Below are 13,643 nucleotides of genomic sequence, written 5' to 3'. Positions count from 1 at the left end.
TCTCTTAACTCGACAGCGTCAAAAACCTCCAAGTCGGGTCCATCAAAAGTTATTTAAGCGGCATCCAATTTTTTCACAAATTGATCCACGGCGCCCCCTCTCCGGAAATAAATAATTCACAAACCTCCCTCTTGATTAAAGGCATCCAACGATCCCAGCCCACCCGCCCGGATACCAGACAACCCATAACTTTAGATATTCTCACTAAATGCATTCAGACCCTCCGCACAGGCTACCGATCCCTCAATACCTCCCGCACACTCGACGCCATGTTCATTCTAGCCTTTTTTGGTTTCCTAAGATGCTCTGAACTGGCTATCACTTCCAGATTTGACCCAAAAATCCACCCAAACATCTCAGATCTCTCAGTGCTCGACAACGAAACAATCTCGTTTCTGATTAAACAGAGCAAAACAGACCAAACCAAAAAAGGCCACTTCATATATATTTTCAACCTCTCGTCACCAATTCAACCGTTCCAAACTATATTAGCCTACCTCCAACTGAGAAACTCTCATGCAAAATCCCCTCTCGAACCCTTGTTCATCGACGATTCTAACAAACCCGTGACATGCTTTTGGTTCCAAAAACACCTAAAATCTGTTCTCCAACTTTCAGGCATCCCAGCAGAGAATTTCTCCAGTCATTCCTTCCGCATTGGAGCAGCAACCTCAGCAGCCCAAAAAGGCCTCTCTCAGCAACAGATCCAAGCGCTCGGAAGATGGTCCTCAGACGCGTTCCAAACTTATATCAGAACTAATCGTTTCCATGTCAAAAAAGCCCACCAAATCCTCATTGGTTAAAAAAAATAAAAAATAAAAAATAAAAAATAAATTTTTCGAGTATCCATTCCATGCCTTCTCGTTCTTCATCCGGCAAATATTGATCTCCCAGCGGACATAGCGAGAGCCTTCCTGGTCGAGCTTCTATGTCTTCTCTGTCTCCGTCCAGCAAGTATTAATCTCCCAGCGGACCCAGAGACAGCCTTCCCAGTCGAGTAATTATATATCTCCTCTTTCTCCGTCCAGCGAGTATTGATCTAGCGGACACAGCAAGAGCTTTCCTGGTCGATTATTTATGTCTATTATTTCTCCGTCCAGTGAGTATTGATCTCCCAGCGGACACAGCGAGAGCTTTCCCGGTCAATTATTTATATCTATTCTTTCTCCGTCCAGCGAGTATTGATCTCCCAGCGGACCCAGAGACAGCCTTCCCGATCGAGTACGTGTATCTCCTCTTTCTCCATCCAGCGAGTATTGATCTCCCAGCGGACCCAGAGATAGCCTTCCTGGTCAGGTACGCATATCTCCCCTTTCTCCGTCCAGCGAGTATTGATCTCCCAGCGGACTCAGCGAGAGCTCCCTTGGTCGAGCATCTTCATCTCCTCCTCCATCCAGCGAGTATTGATCTCCCAGCGGACTCAGCAAGAGCTCCCTTGGTCGAGCATCTTCATCTCCTCCTCCATCCAGCGAGTATTGATCTCCCAGCGGACTCAGCGAGAGCTCCCTTGGTCGAGCATCTTCATCTCCTCCTCCATCCAGCGAGTATTGATCTCCCAGCGGACTCAGCGAGAGCTCCCTTGGTCGAGCATCTTCATCTCCTCCTCCATCCAGCGAGTATTGACCTCCCAGTGGACATAGCCTAACCCTCCCAGTAAAGCATCTATGTTTTTCTTTCAGGACTGGTGAGGCTTACCGATGCCGGGACCTTTGCCACAAGAACCCTCCCGTTCGGACACCGCGAGCTCTCCCAGCCAAAACTACCAGGCTCTCCTTGAAATGCCAGCCCGCCAATCTCTGCGCTCTTTTCGGGGGGTCTTTAAGCAGGCGGCTGTCCTTTACTTACTTTGCTTTTTGGGGAGTACTCTGGGTTCGGGCCCAATTTCCGAGCTCGGAGCCCTCCCCCCGGACAGCACGCCAAATACGCATAACTATTTTTATTCTCTGATCATTAGTGAGTGTGAACTCGTGAATCGATGTTTTATTAACAAGTTTCGGGAGGATCACGTTCTAATGATCAAACAATCAAGTCAGCCAGCTGTCAGCAATCAGTAATCAACTGGTTCACTCAATCAGCACAAGTAAAGCCTATAAAAACACACAGTTGACTCACCCTTATTTCTCGACTGTTCTCAGCATCCCTCCACCACCCCATCTCCTCACACTTGCCTAATTATCTTCCTAAACAGAGATACGGGGGGAGTACTCTGGGTTCGGGCCCAATTTCCGAGCTCGGAGCCCTCCCCCCGGACAGCACGCCAAATACGCATAACTATTTTTATTCTCTGATCATTAGTGAGTGTGAACTCGTGAAATAAAAAATAGAGAATAAATGTTGTGATTGTGGTACAGCCATAGATCAGTTGCGCACTGCAAACGCAGCACATTTAAAAGCAATAACGCACGCGCAGCTCCTGCATACACACTGCTACACGCACCGCATACACTCTACACACGGAGTGTGTGTGAAACAGCTGTAACTCACGCAGCTGTTTCTTCTAAATAATGCCACGAGTGGGGCTCGAGGATCTGAGGTCGCATGCGTTGTATAGTGCGATCTAAGGCCGGATTCACATATAGCGCCTAAAAACGCGTAGAAAATGCTGGGCGCGCCGCATTCTCCATTTTACAAAGCGCCAGGTCGGTTGCGCTTCAGTTGGTTCTTCACATGACCTATTGTGTGCGTATGGTGCGCTTGCGGTATTCTGAAAAGTTGAGATGTTTTTATCTCGACGCGGCGCGGACGCGCATGGAAAAACCGAGCGCGTCGCACCGCGACCGCACCGCTTCCATTATGAGCGCGCATACCGCGCGCCTACATTTGAAATAACGAACTTGAGCGCGCAAAAGACGCGATATGTGAACCGGCCCTAATGCAGCCCCTGAAGTGACACAGGAAACAGAAATGCTGCATACTAATAATGCAAGTAGGCCAAACGAGACGAAATAACGTTAAAATAACATTTCGTCTCGTTTTGGTCAACGAAAATGAAGAGACATTTTAGCAGTTTTTATTTTTGTAAACCACATTTAATCTCGTTTTTATTCGTCAACGATATTGCATTATACATTTAGTTATAGTCATCGTCACACGACCAGCATTTACGTTGTCTCGTCTCATGATAAAGGTTCGTTGACGATGATATTTAGTCATAATTTTCGTTGACGAAAGCAACACTAGTGTGTCGGTCCCTCCCATTCAACCCAACTTGCCAGAGGGTGGCCTCCTGATTCTCCTCAGAGAGACGGCCCACAAAATGGTGAGCGAGGGGAGGGCAACACCACAGGCCTCACTCAAGCACTTCAAGCCTGGCTGGATGGCTGCGACCAATTACCCGAATTGGTTGAGGCGGCAACGCAAAGGATACTCCAAGGATGCGTCCATGGAGGGGAGAGTGGCCCCAGAACACCTGTGCCCTCAGGAAGGAGGAAAGCCCGACCACGGTATCGGAGCAGGCACCGTGAAAGATATCTCGCCCATAAACGTGCCTACCACAAAGTCCAATACCAGTTCAAACACGACCCGGCCCGCCTAGCGGCTGAAATTCTCGATGGGAGACAGGACACACGTTGTCCTATTTCAGCCGAAGTCATTCATGAGTTCTTTCTGGCAAAATGGGGGGACCCTCCCCCCTTCCGTGGGCTGGGTCGATTCAGGGCTGAGGAGTGTGCTGACAACAGTCTTCTCATGGGGCTACTCTCCCAAGGCGAGATCCAATCTAGCCTTCGTCAGGCCTCGAACGACTCCGCACCGGGCCCAGACGGGATTGGGAAACGGGATATTCTCAATTGGGATCCCGGATGCGAGGCCCTCACCAGGCTGTTCAACATGTGGTGGATTACGGGAGTCGTTCCTTCCCGTCTGAAGAAAAGTACTAATAACCAAGACATCTGACCCAGGAGCGGTGATGGAGGTGGGCAACTGGAGGCCTATCACCAACGGGTCTATGATCTTGAGGCTCTTCACTAGGGTGTTAACACAGCGGCTAACTGATTCATGCCCAGTTCACCCTAGGCAGAGGGGATTTCGTGCTGCCCCCGGGTGTGCGGAAAATATTGAGGTTCTGCGAGGCCTCATCCGACACTGCAAAGAAGAGCGCAACCCACTCGCAGTAGTATTCATCGACTTTGCACAGGCGTTCGACTCCGTTTCCCATGAGCATATCCTGTCAGCTCTTGGGCAAATTAAAATGGATCCCCACATGGTAGGTCTGATCCAGCAGATCTATACGGACAGTCCTACCTGTGTCGAGATCGGGGGTAGGAATACCCCTGACATTAAAGTGAGGGTTGGTGTTAAGCAAGGAGACCCATTGTCTCCCTTGCTTTTCAACATTGCCTTGGATCCACTGATCCAAAGCCTCGGACGCAATGGCCGCGGTTACACCATGGAGGGGGGTCAAACAGTAGTGTGCCTTGCATTTGCTGATGACCTTGTGCTGATAGGAGGATCTTGGAAGGATATGGAACACAATCTTAAACTGCTCGACTCGTTTTGCCGGGACACCGGGCTCAGGACTCAGCCTGCCAAATGTAAGAGTTTCTTCTTGAAACCTGGTGCTGGTTCGTTCACAGTTAACGACTCCCCCCCCCTTGGACACTGGGGGGGGGGGGGGGCTGATTCAGCAGACCAGGGGTGGTTGAGCCTGAGCTGACGGGTGCTCTGGAGAGATGGGTTAGGAACATCGGGAAATCCCTCTTTAAACCCTCACAAAGGGTGGTTCTCCTCAATCAGTATGCCCTTCCTCGTCTTTACTACCAAGCCGACCTGGGGGTGGTTGGCGACAATGTACTGCGAGCCTTGGACGGAAAAATCAGAGGAACGGTGAAGGAGTGGTTGCACCTTGCACCGTCCACCTCTGATGGGCTATTATATGCGATGAAGCGGGATGGTGGCCTGGAGATTTGCAAGCTCATTCGACACATTCCGTCAATGCAAGCGAGAAGGCTTCACTGCCTTTCTTGCATTGATCAGCCGGTTACCAGGGCACTAATGCAGACTCCATTCATGCGGTCTAAGTTTGAAAGGGCGTGGATGAGGGCCGGCGGCACAGATGAAAACCTCCCACTGGCCAGTGGTGAGGAATCGAACGATAGAGGAGACGCCGCCGGTCTGCTGACCCACACGTGTGTTTCTCCGTTTGACTGTAGACGTGATGAATTCCTTAAGTGGGCAGGCCTCCCTACCCAAGGTGTGGGTATACTCGGCTTTAGGGGATCGGTAGCGAGCAATTCGTGGCTGAGGAAGCCCGAGTGTATTACTGAGAAGCAGTACATAGCGGCTCTTCAGCTGCGGGCTGGAGTGTATCCCACCCGTGAGTTCCGGTGTCGGGGTAGAAGCAAGACCGGGGCAACTTGCAGGAGGTGTCCACACAGGTTGGAGTCATGCTCACACATACTGGGGCAATGCCCGGCAATGAGCGCGGCCAGGATTGCCCGGCACCACAAGTTGTGCCGTCTCCTCGGGACTGAGGCAGAGTCCCTCGGGTGGGAGGCACGCTGGGAATGGGAGTTCAGATCCCGTTACGGGGTTGTGAGACGACTAGACCTGGTACTCATCCGAGGGGATCTCGCCTTGGTCATTGACGTAACAGTCCAATTTGAGATGGCTCCTGACACCCTTTCGGTGGCAGAGCGTCAAAAAGAGGACTATTACGGGCCCTACAAGAGTCTGATCGCATCGAAATTGGGAGTCAAGCATGTTCAGGTCTTCGGGTTCCCCATGGGTGCTAGGGTCCTATGGCATGACGGCAATTACAAGTTGCTTGAAACCATGGGTATGGGGAAGCGGAGGATGATATCCTTCGCGAAGCTGATGAGCCGGAGGTGCCTCCTATACTCGTTGGACATTCTGCGGAGATTCACCTCCACCCGAAGGACGTAGGTATCGAGGGCGTGATCCCCGTTGTGCATGCCTGCCGTTAGTACGGGCGTGAGTTGGGTAATGTGTAAGCCTGAACCCGTGAAGGGTCAACAGTGCTAGCATGCCTGAACAGGTTTTGTCACACGGCGGGGCAAAGAATGACGGGGCTGATTAAAGGGGGAGCTGATGTGGGCCTCGGTAGGGTCGGCGGGAGAAGGTTGCAGCTTTGACCGTCGGCTCTGCGGGGGTTTGTTTTGGCTCCTCATAGACCAACGGAAGGTGGGTTACTCCCCCTCATTGGGCCCACCTTGATGTGTATCGGTCCGCTTGGTAAAGCATGTCTCAGGCTCCGTGAAGGAGTACCTGTGGCTGCACAGCTGGGAGGGTCTGACCGCATGGTGAGGTATAAAGATGGGGGGTCCGGTTATCCGGGTTGTCGGGGTCGCGGCTCCTGTGAAGGTGATGGGTATGAGGAGCTCATTGCGTTGAAGGGAGGCACGGCTCCGACCTCGAGTACTCAAGGGCGTTTCGAATGATGATGGCCTCGACACTGACCTGAGCGGACAAGCCCGGTTGCCAGAAGGGTGCCACAGTAGTAACAAGCGCATGTGTCTCTGAAAGACCCAGCCTGAGGGCAAATACGCAGGACCCAGCACCAACGAATGGGATGACTGTATCAGCTCACATATGGTAAAGGACTACCTGTAGGGTCAGGGCAAAGGGTGAAGGAACCGGACGCACTGGAAGGGCAGAACCCGAGTTCAGAACTTACCACTTGTAGGATGTTTCCCCCAGTGTTCCCTGCAAGTTTGGTGAGTCAATCTGAAGTGCTAATGCCCTCTCCTGGTGCAAAACCCGAAAGATGGGCAATCTGTCTAGAAGCAGGCATGCTTCTCCACCAAATCATGAGGTTGCGACGGGGCGGGGATCTCCAATATGGACGGACTCCCAGCGAAGGGACATGCCAGTGGCAGGAAGACCTCCCCAGTATGGGGCAGGTACATTTCGCCTAGGGAGCGAGGAATGTTGTGAGGGGAAAAGTCCCACGACCAGCCTACATACCCGAAAGATGGATATAAGTCCCACTCTAGTGGCACCCCCATGGCAGAGAAGTGGGGGGTGGGCAGAACTCAACCCACACTAATCATCTCTCTCTCTGTTTTCTTTTACAGTTGCTGGAGCAGAGGCAGGGGAGCGGAGCAGTTGTTGCGGACAAGGCCGTTGCCGGTTGGCAGGATAGGGACGGAACGGGACTCGATATGATTATACCAAATGCTACCCACTGGAACACTGCAGATGCACTAGTGACACAAATTCGCAGCATCATTGGCTTCATGTCTATATGGTGACGTGAGTATACTACCTTCCAAAGCCGGTTTTTGTAGTACGTTGGTTGTTCGACCGAATAATCAGCATGCCAGAGATGGGGACTCGAGTTTGAGACTCGGACTCGAGTGCGACTTAAGTCGCACACACAGTGACTTCAGACTCGACTTGAGACTCGCCCTCGAAAGACTTCAGATTTGACTCGGACTCGAGCTGCGGGACTCGTGAACAATGTTTATTTTTAGGAAACGTCTGACGAACTCGCTGTTATTCCCCGAGGGGAATAACAGCGAGCTCGTCAGACGTTTGACGTACTACGTATCTGCTGCACGCGCACATGAGAGGACACGCATGAGAGGATAGCGAACATGTCGACTGCTGTGCCATTCATCGCAAGCTTTGGATAAAAAAAATTTTAAACAAGAAGGCCCAAATAAAAGGAGCGCTATATGCAAAATATGCGGTATCAATATCAAAGATTCTGGCTCCACCACATCGAATTTTATCAGGCATCTGAAAACGCATCCTGATAGGTCAGTAAACATGTTTAGCTCAGCATTGACCATCTAACATTACCGTTAGCTTGCTTCTTGCTTCTTGCTTTAGCTATGGTTATGGGAGGTTAACTGCGACTGTCTTGTCTTCCTTATGAAATATAAATGAGCGTTTATAGCGTCAACCCTTGTATGGTGTTCGGGTCTATACGACCCGTTTTCAAAAAGTGAAAGAAAAAAAAACGTTTTTAAAAGTGTGTATGTACTGTACTGTGTGTTCATGCACCAAGGCAAAATAGAGATATTAACTTAAAAGTAAAGCATTCTTGGTGTTTTGTCATGTTGCAATAGCCTGTTTACATACATTTGATTTTAATATACCAAAATCAAAGCTAATACTGTATGCTAATAGATAAAGTAGTCAAAATAACATATTACATGCTTTGAATTCCTTATATATAGCTATACAGTGTTCTAAGCAGCCTGGATGGGTCGCTGTATGTGATGCAACACTTATTATAACCAGAGACTTATTATAATAAAGAGACTTGAGACTTGACTTGGACTCTAGCGCAGAGACTTGAGACTTGACTTGGACTCTAGCTCAGAGACTTGAGACTTGACTTGGACTCTTGCTCAGAGACTTGTGAGCATCTCTGCAGCGTGCTGGTAGTATGGGTGACGGCCATCCTTAACAAGCCGGAAAGGCGAGACCCCCTGTATCGTACCAGGCGACGATACTTGCTCAATGGCATCTCGTCGTGTCGCTAGCCAAATGCCTCGTCATATAATTAGTAACGCGCATGAATGGATGAACGAGATTCCAACTGTCCCTACCTGCTATCTAGCGAAACCACAGCCAAGGGAACGGGCTTGGCAGAATCAGCGGGGAAAGAAGACCCTGTTCAACCCCCGGGTTGACCCGGGGGTTGGAAACAGCACATGTGCTGCGGGCCTGCAGTGCATGCGCTGCGGGCGTGTAGCTCATACGCCGCCGGCCCACACGCCCCATTTTTGCCTTTTTCGCCGCCGGGACCCCGCCTCCCTTCGCTCGTCAAGCGCTCAGTCTCCCGTTTTGGGCGCTTTTGCCGTTTTTTTAAGAACTTCCAAATTTGAAAAAAGCCGCTGGCACATGCGCTGCACGCCCGCACCAACTGTGCTGGCCCGCCCGCCGCCCTCGTTCTGCGGGGAACTAAAACCCGCGCCCGCCTTCACGTCGTTCGATTCGCCGTCAGTCTACGATAAATGCAAATTGAGTGGGCGTTTTTTCATATTTCCTCATATCGCCTCAACGCAGCGCAGCATATATGCTGCGGGCCCCCTTGTCAAGGCAACGTTTTCGGATTAAAATGTGGATCCCCTCTCGTTCCCCCTCTCAACCCGTCAGTCTGCGAACGCGTGCGCCGCTTTTGCCAAAAACGGCCCGCACAATTTTCGACCGCCGCACGTGCAGCGCATGTGCTGCACGATCGTTGGAAACGCGCTTTTTCGGTCTTTTCTTATGGCGGAGGGTTTTTTTTTTTTTTTTCACTCATCCTGCGCTTCCCATCTCTCTGTGTGTGACGTCGGTGTGGTGTACTCTTTCCGCGTGTTTTTTCTCTTTTTTCTTTCTTTCTTTGAACGCGCAGAGCTGCAAAGCTGTATGATAAGCCTAACTTCTTAGTTTTATTTTTTTCATTTATAAAGGGACAACGCACATTGCACCAGCAATTAAACAAGCGAGTCCTCGGGGCTCAACTCCGACCCCGGTGTCCCGGACAAGGGGCCAATTTGGACCCCCTGTGACCTCTTGACCCCTGTTACGTGGCAAAAAGTCTTTAATTCAGTCGACTCTGGGCCGTTGACATGCGTTCGGCTTCAGAATAAAGCTCAGCACGAGCACTTTACTGGTGATTGATGGCATCGTGTTCCTCTATTGTGAAAGGGAGGTCATCGAATCGGCCTTGGAGCCCCTGTGACCTCTTGACATTTCTCTCTCACGTGTTGCGTGTGTCATGTAGATATTTGGAAAAACTAACACCTCTCACCCTTCCTATGACATTTCACCTCTCCTCTATGTACCCATGGCTGCCTTTTGACCTCACTCTGTGGGTTTTTTTACTCCGTTTTATCATTTCACTCTCCCGTGTGTACTCGTGGGTGCATTTTGTAAATGCTTTGATTACACACAAATAGCAACAACAACAACAATAACAACTGCGAATCGCTCATTAAATCAGTTATGGTTCCTTTGATCGCTCCACCCGCTACTTGGATAACTGTGGCAATTCCAGAGCTAATACATACAAACGAGCGCCGACCCGGCTCCCCTCGGGGGGTCGGGGACGCGTGCATTTATCAGATCCAAAACCCATCCGGGTGCGGCTCCGGCCGCCCCGGCCGCTTTGGTGACTCTAGATAACCTTGGGCCGATCGCGCGCCCTCCGCGGTGGCGACAACTCATTCGAATGTCTGCCCTATCAACTTTCGATGGTACATTCGGCGCCTACCATGGTGACCACGGGTAACGGGGAATCAGGGTTCGATTCCTGAGAGGGAGCCTGAGAAACGGCTACCACATCCAAGGAAGGCAGCAGGCGCGCAAATTACCCATTTCCGACACGGAGAGGTAGTGACGAAAAATAACAATACAGGTCTCTTTCGAGGCCCTGTAATTGGAATGAGCGTATCCTAAACCCATGGGCGAGGACCCATTGGAGGGCAAGTCTGGTGCCAGCAGCCGCGGTAATTCCAGCTCCAATAGCGTATACTAAAGTTGCTGCAGTTAAAAAGCTCGTAGTTGGATCTCGGGAGCGGGCCGGCGGTCCGCCGCGAGGCGAGCCACCGCCTGTCCCGGACCCCTGCCTCACGGCGCCCCCCGGATGCCCTTAACTGGGTGTCCGGTCCTCGGGGCCCGAAGCGTTTACTTTGAAAAAATTAGAGTGTTCAAAGCAGGCCGCCCGTCGCCGCTGAATACCGCAGCTAGGAATAATGGAATAGGACTCCGGTTCTATTTTGTGGGTTTCTGGAACCCGGGGCCATGATTGAGAGGGACGGCCGAGGGCATTCGTATTGCGCCGCTAGAGGTGAAATTCTTGGACCGGCGCAAGACGGACGAGAGTGAAAGCATTTGCCAAGAATGTTTTCATTAATCAAGAACGAAAGTCGGAGGTTCGAAGACGATCAGATACCGTCGTAGTTCCGACTGTAAATGATGCCGACCCGCGATCCGGCGGCGTTATTCCCATGACCCGCCGCCGGATTAGGGAGGGACTGCACAAGTGAAACTCAAAGATTTGACGGTTACTTCATGCCAATGGCAACCCCTGCTGGGGATCCCTGATTGATTGGAGACATTGAGTGCCTGGGGAGGCCCCTACCTGGTTGATAACCACGAGAGGTGGTCTTGCTCCTCCCTGTCTGCACTACGATATAAGACAAGGCTTTATTCTAAGCTCGTTGGCCTCACTACCCAGCCAACATGTATATGTGGGCCCCACATGGTTTATGCTTGGGCTACGTGGGTACCAAGTGGGTATGGTCCCAAAATGGGCATCTTTTCTGGGGCCCACTTGGGTCAGCTACGTCGGTCCCACATGGGCAAAAATAAGTGGGCTCCCTATGTGGGTCCTAGTTGGGTCACTAATGGGAAATGAGGGCATGGGCTCAAAATGGGGAACACAAATGGGGCCCATTTGGGTTTATCAAATGGGTGAGACATTGGCAAATACAACCAGTCCCATATAGGCTGCCTGCGTGGGCCCAAGGTAGTACCCACATAGATAATCTCTATATGGGTTATGAATGGGAAAAATATATGGGGTCCACTTTCATAACCCATATGGGTCAGACATGGGCAAACACAATCAGTCCTATATAGGCTGCCTACATGAGCCCAATGTGGCACCCACGTTGGTAATCTCTATATGGGTTTTGAATGGGGCAATACATATGGGACCCACATGGCCAAACTATATCGGACAGACATGTGCAAACACAATCAATCCCATATAAGCAACCTATATAGGCCCAAGGTAGTTCCCTCATAGGTAATCTCTATATGGGTTCTGAATGGGAAAAACATATGGGGCCCACTTTGATAAACCGCATGGGTCAGACATGGGCAAACACAAACAGTCCCATATAGGCTGCCTACATGGGCCCAAGGTAGGTCCCTCATAGGCAATCTCTATATGGGTTCTGAATGTGAAAAACATATGGGGCCCATTTTGATAAACCGCATGGGTCAGACATGGGCAAACACAAACAGTCCCTTTTAGGCTGCCTACATGGGCCCAAGGTAGTTCCCTCATGGGTAATCTCTATATGGGTTCTGAATGGGAAAAACATATGGGGCCCACTTTGATAAACCGCATGGGTCAGACATGGGCAAACACAAACAGTCCCATATAGGCTGCCTACATGGGCACAAGGTAGTTCCCTCATAAGTAATCTCTATATGGGTTCTGAATGTGAAAAATATATGGGGCCCATTTTGATAAACCGCATGGGTCAGATATGGGCAAACACAAGCAGTCCCATATAGGCTGCCTACATGGGCCCAAGGTAGTTCCCTCATAGGTAATCTCTATATGGGTTCTGAATGTGAAAAATATATGGGGCCCATTTTGATAAACCGCATGGGTCAGATATGGGCAAACACAAGCAGTCCCATATAGGCTGCCTGCGTGGGCCCAAGGTAGGACCCACATAGATAATCTCTATATGGGTTATGAATGGGAAAAATATATGGGGTCCACTTTCATAACCCATATGGGTCAGACATGGGCAAACACAATCAGTCCTATATAGGCTGCCTACATGAGCCCAATGTGGCACCCACGTTGGTAATCTCTATATGGGTTTTGAATGGGGCAATACATATGGGGCCCACATGGCCAAACTATATCGGACAGACATGTGCAAACACAATCAATCCCATATAAGCAACCTATATAGGCCCAAGGTAGTTCCCTCATAGGTAATCGCTATATGGGTTCTGAATGGGAAAAACATATGGGGCCCACTTTGATAAACCGCATGGGTCAGACATGGGCAAACACAAACAGTCCCATTTAGGCTGCCTACATGGGCCCAAGGTAGTTCCCTCATAGGCAATCTCTATATGGGTTCTGAATGGGAAAAACATATGGGGCCCACTTTGATAAACCGCATGGGTCAGATATGGGCAAACACAAACAGTCCCATTTAGGCTGCCTACATGGGCCCAAGGTAGTTCCCTCATAGGTAATCTCGATATGGGTTCTGAATGGGAAAAACATATGGGGCCCACTTTGATAAACTGTATGGGTCAGACATGGGCAAACACAAACAGTCCCATATAGGCTGCCTACATGGGCCCAAGGTAGTTCCCTCATAAGTAATCTCTATATGGGTTCTGAATGTGAAAAATATATGGGGCCCATTTTGATAAACCGCATGGGTCAGATATGGGCAAACACAAGCAGTCCCATATAGGCTGCCTACATGGGCCAAAGGTAGTTCCCTCATAGGTAATCTCTATATGGGTTCTGAATGTGAAAAATATATGGGGCCCATTTTGATAAACCGCATGGGTCAGATATGGGCAAACACAAGCAGTCCCATATAGGCTGCCTACATGGGCCAAAGGTAGTTCCCTCATAGGTAATCTCTATATGGGTTCTGAATGTGAAAAATATATGGGGCCCATTTTGATAAACCGCATGGGTCAGATATGGGCAAACACAAGCAGTCCCATATAGGCTGCCTACATGGGCCCAAGGTAGATCCCTCATAGGTATTCTCTATATGGGTTCTGAATGTGAAAAATATATGGGGCCCATTTTGATAAACCGCATGGGTCAGATATGGGCAAACACAAGCAGTCCCATATAGGCTGCCTACATGGGCCCAAGGTAGATCCCTCATAGGTATTCTCTATATGGGTTCTGAATGTGAAAAATATATGGGGCCCATTTTGATAAACCGCATGGGTCAGAT

At 50.2% G+C, this 13,643-nt stretch overlaps 1 pseudogene; it reads left to right on the top strand.

The window, feature by feature from the left end:
• The first annotated feature begins 9,824 nt into the window (after window positions 1-9,824).
• On the top strand, window positions 9,825-11,003 carry LOC148997703 (18S ribosomal RNA; annotated as a pseudogene).
• The last annotated feature ends 2,640 nt before the right edge of the window (window positions 11,004-13,643 follow it).

The sequence above is a fragment of the Pimephales promelas genome, chromosome 2, assembly GCF_988280905.1.
Source record: "Pimephales promelas chromosome 2, fPimPro1.hap1.1, whole genome shotgun sequence".
NCBI lineage: Eukaryota > Metazoa > Chordata > Actinopteri > Cypriniformes > Leuciscidae > Pimephales > Pimephales promelas.
This window is presented reverse-complemented; position numbering and strand designations above follow the sequence as displayed.